Genomic DNA, 5,208 nt, shown 5'->3' with positions numbered 1-5,208 from the left:
GACATTTTTGTTGCTTCCAATTTTTGGCAATTATGAATAAAGCTGACATAAACATTCACACACAGGTTTTTGTGTGAACCTAAGTTTTCGAATCAATTGGGTAAAGACCTAGGGTGCAATTACTGGATTATATAGTGAAACTACGTTTAGCTTTGTAAAAAACTATCAAACTGTCTTCCAAAGTGGATACACCATTTTGCATTTCTATCAGCAATGAATGAGAGTTCCTGTTGCTCTACATCCCTGTCAGCATTTGGTATTATCAGTTTCTTGGACTTTAGCCATTCTAATAGATGTGTAATGGTATCTCACTTAATTTGAAATTCTCTAATGACAAATGACGTTAAGTATCTTGTCATACATTTATTTGCCATCTGCATATTTTCTTTGGTGAATCATCTGTTCAGATCTTCTGCCCATTTTTTAAATTGTGTTATTTGTTTTCTTATGGTTGAGTTTTGAGAATTCATTTATATTTTGGATATAAGTCATTTATCAGATATGTGTTTAGCAAATATTTTCTCCCATTCTGTGGGTTGTCTTTTCACTTTTTTGATGGAATCTTTTGAAGCGCAGAAGTTTTTAATTTGGGTGAAGTCCAGTGTATTTATTTTTCCTCTTGTTGCTTGTGCTTTTAATGTCACATCTAAGTAAACATTGCCTGATCCAGGGTCACATTTACTTCTGTATTTTTTTCTAAGAATTTTTATCATTTACCATTTACATTTGCGTCTCTGATCCATTTTAAGTTAATTTTTATGTGGTGTGAGGTAGGGGTCTAACTTCACTTTTGCATGTGGATATCCACTTATCTGAGTATCATTTGTTGAAAAGATTATTCCTTCTCCTGTTGAATTGTAATGGCATCTTTGTTAAAAATCAGTTGACCATTGTGATAAGCAGAAGAATGCCCCGCTACTAAAGACATTGCATCCTAATTTCTGGACCTACGAATATGGTATGTTACACATCAAAGGAGAATTAAGGTTTCAGAGGGAATTAAGGTTGCCAAACAGCTGGCCGTAAGATAGGGAAATAATCCTACATGGTCTGGGTGGGCCCAATATAGTCATTAGAGTCTTTAGAAGTGGAAGAGGGATGAGAAGAGTTCAGAGTCAGAGGAATGTGACTGTGGAAGAAGTCAGAGTGCTGTGCTGTGAGAAGGACGCAATTTGCCTTTGTTTAAAGATGGAGGAAGAAGGCCATGAGTTGAGAAATGCTGGCAACCTCTAGAAATTGGAAAAGGCAAGGAAATGGACGATACCTCAGAGCCTACAGAAAGGCTTTAAATATATAATTCTGTAGGCCTATATTACATAATAATCATAATCATAAATATAAGCTCTTTAAAATGCCTGAAATCGCTGTGGAACCCAGAAGCTGAAAATCTTTCAATTCTTATTTCCTTAGTAAACTTAAGTATTCTCCTTATTCAGAGGAAGACACTTCAAACTTGTTACTTTTACTAAGAAAAATCACAATTGTGTAATTACACTGTAATAAGGTCTGAATTAGTGAAGCTTTCCTATATCTTAACTAGTTTGTGTAAAATTGCTGCTATAAAAAAGCAGTCTTTTAATAAGTCTCGTATATAGTCATGTTTCCCTATATGGGGCTATTTCAGGAGAGAGGTGTGACTCCATCTCTCATGGAAGAAAGAACATGGACTTTGGAGCCTGTCACACCTGGCTCAAATCCAATGAGCCTATAAATTTTATGACCTTGAGAGAGTTATCACTTTGCCTCTCTGAGCCTCAGCTTTCTCCTCCATAAAAAGGTACCACCTACCTTTCAGAGTTAGTGTAAAGATTGAATGAGTTAATATATATAATACATGTTGTGATGATCTGAAAACATTTATCTAATCACGGGTCAGCAAACTGTTTCGGTAAATACTTGATGATAGTAGTTACTTTGTGCTTTGCAGGCCATACATTGCCTGTCAAAACTACTCAACTTGGCACTGTTGCACAAAGCAGTCAGAGAGCCATGGAGCACGGCTGCGTTCCAACAACACTTTACCCAAAAAGGCTGCAAGATGGCCCGTAGACCATAGTTTGCTGAGCTCTGATGTAAATCATCCAGGGAAGTGTCTGGCATGAGGTGGGCGCTCAAAACCTGATAGCTACTATGATCGTTGCCTTATTTCTCCCTATCACAGCCAACATACACAATCTTTTATTGCTCCTGTCACTCCTTCATCATTCTATTGCTCCCAACTTCCAAAACATCCAAAACTTCCTAAAATACTGCTGCCAAAGCTTCTTGGGTCATTCTACTCTCAACATCCAAAGAATTGATTTATTATCCTCCACGCTTTTATTGGACCACAGATGCTAAGGTAGACAGGAGCTTTAGGACTATTGGTTCAGGTTAATATCTCACTCCCTTCTACGACCTGTACCACGAATGGTTGTCCAACACGTCTGAACACCTCCAATGACAGGGAAACCACCATATTTCTAAGCCTTCTTTCTCTTGTCAGGCAGCTTGGAGTTTGTCTGAAAGTTCTTTATTGTGAGCTTAAGTTCAATATCATAAGTTCAACGTCGTAAGTATATACGGAGTCCTTGCTTTGTTCCAGACACGACCACTATGTGCTGGGGCACAAAGATGAGTAAGGTATGACCTCTATCTCCAAATTCTTACTGGAATTTCTTTGCCTGCTGCTGTCACCAAAGCAAGTCCCATAATCTCCCCTCGTGGCAGACCTTCGGGTACTTGAGGATAATGCCTTATGTATTCTCCAGGTTCCAGACTCTCGATTCCTTAGACATTTCTTCACAAGCTCCTTTGTCATTCCTTCACTCTGCCTTCCTCTGCACATAAAATCACGCACAACCTACGAAGAAGCCCAAGGGCGGCTGGACAACGGAGAGTGGAGCCGACTTACAACTATGCGGATTTAGTTCAAATCTAAACCATATTTGCTTCTTATGAACGAATGCAGCCCTGATTCACTTAACCCGCAGTTATATCCCTTTAATTTTCTACATTTCTTTGGAGTTGCAGCTAAGAGATGATATAGTAACCATTACCATTTTATTTTCCATAAAGAAAAACAAGATTTAGTTTAAATAGCAGTTGGGTTACCTATTTTTACTTGATCCAGTGTAATGGGTAGTAGAACTAATAATTGCATTTCTAGGCTGAAATGATCCCCCCAAAATCGTTTTTAATTTTTAAAATTTTAAAGTAAATATACTAAAAACTCCAATCTAAAGACTACAGTTGTCAGGCTAGACGTTTAAAATAGAGAATAGCATCACTTAGAGTAAGGCTAAGCAGTGTTTTATAAATATGTTTAGTGCGATGGATCACACAGTAAAATGTGCTGCTTACTGTGGGTCATGGTCAAAAGTTTTTGAGAATCACTGTTCCAAACTATTGCCATCTGTCACAGGGATAAAAGGGTGATTCTTCTCTCATGTTTTATAAAAATAGATCAATTAAATTTTCAAAAATTAAAAACTTTGTTCTTCAAAAGACACCATCAAGAAAGTAGAAAAGACAACCTATAGAATTAGAGAGAATATTTGCAAATCATATATTTGATAAGCAACTTATATCTAGAACTATAGAATTCTTACAACTCAACAATAAAAAGAAAAACAACCCAATTAAAAATGGGCAAAGGGAGAGGGGAGGATCCAAGATGGCGCCGTGAGTGGTCCTCTTTCTCTCTCCCCCTTCGAGTCTACAATTATTTGGACACTCATCGCTTAACAAAGGATATCCAGACAGCATCTCAGGACGTCTGAGACACCCACGCGACTATACATCAGAAGGCGGACAGACTTCCCTCCGGGAGGATGTGGAGATAGGTGAAAACTCTCCGACCCCGACCGAACAGCCTAGTACCTGCAAGCGGCTTTCTTCCAACGGACGCCCCCAGAAGATCAACACACATCTAGGGCAGGAGCGAGCACACACCAGAGGAGCGACGGTGGAAACAGGTGACCAGAACCCTACCTAAACCCCCCGCAATTACTCCTAAACGCAGAGGGAAACTCTAGAGTTACACACTTGAGCATGCGGGGAGAGCCTCGCCCCGCCATTGACGGGGAAATCCCGCCTAGTGTTCACGGCACCCGGAGGGTCCCAGAGAGAATCACAGAGGGTACGGCGGCCCCCCGGCTGCCACTGCCTGCACAGTGGGGAAAGAGATTGCCGGAGATCTCAGAGAGGACTGGGGCTGGGTGAAGCTCCAGAGGCCGGCTCCGCAGAGTTCCACCCAGGCAGCAGACAAAACTCTCTGTCTGCCATTAGCGGAGGGGCCACATCCAGCATTCACAACTCCGGGAAAGTCCCGGATTTCCGGAGAGAATCCCAGAGGGAGAGGTGACCCCCCAGCTGCCATTGGCCGCCCCGTGGGACTAGGGATTGCCGGAGATCTCGGAGAGGACTGGGGCTGGGTGAAGCTCCAGAGGCTGGCCCCGCGGCCCGGAGGGGAATCTCCAGAGTTCTGCCCGGGAAGCAGACAAAACTCTCTGTCTGCCATTAGTGGAGGGTCCACACCCAGCATTCACAACTCCGGGAAAGTCCCGGATAGAATCCCAGAGGGCGAGGTGACCCCCAGCTGCCATTGCTCGCCCCATGGGGCTAGGGATTGCTGGAGATCTCAGAGAGGACTGGGGCTGGGTGAAGCTCCAGAGGCCAGCTCTGCGGCCCGGAGGGGAAGCTCCAGAGTTCCACCCAGGCAGCAGACAAAACTCTCTGTCTGCTATTAGCAGAGGGGCCATTCCCAGCATCCACAACATCGGGAGGGTCCCGGAGAGAAGAATATCAGGCAGTGCAGCAGCTGACCAGCTACCACTGAAATCAGGATCTCCGGCTATCCCCCAGACAGGGCAAAGGGCTCCCCGAGTTCCTGGGGAACAGGACTGGGGCTGGGTGGAGTTCCAGCGACCCAGCTCTGTAGCCTAGGGGGAAACCCTACAGGCTCACAGCAGCCTCAGGGAAAGCCTCTGCACAGCACTAGTAGAGAGCACCCATCCAGGAGCCACAAGGCTGGAAGACCCCGGGACAAAAGTAGCATAGCTAGGTGAGCTAACCACAGACTGTAGAAGATGCCAGTAGCTCTGCTGTGACCCATAGTGGACAAGTGAGATTTTGTGGGTGCTGACAGTGACGGAGCGGCAAATATAAGTGATCCTACCCCTGGCCGCTGGAAAAGCCCATAACACCATTGCAGACCCCAAAGAGGGA

This window comes from Equus quagga, chromosome 1, assembly GCF_021613505.1.
Source record: "Equus quagga isolate Etosha38 chromosome 1, UCLA_HA_Equagga_1.0, whole genome shotgun sequence".
NCBI classification, from domain to species: Eukaryota; Metazoa; Chordata; class Mammalia; order Perissodactyla; family Equidae; genus Equus; species Equus quagga.
Note: the sequence above shows the minus strand (reverse complement) of the source record.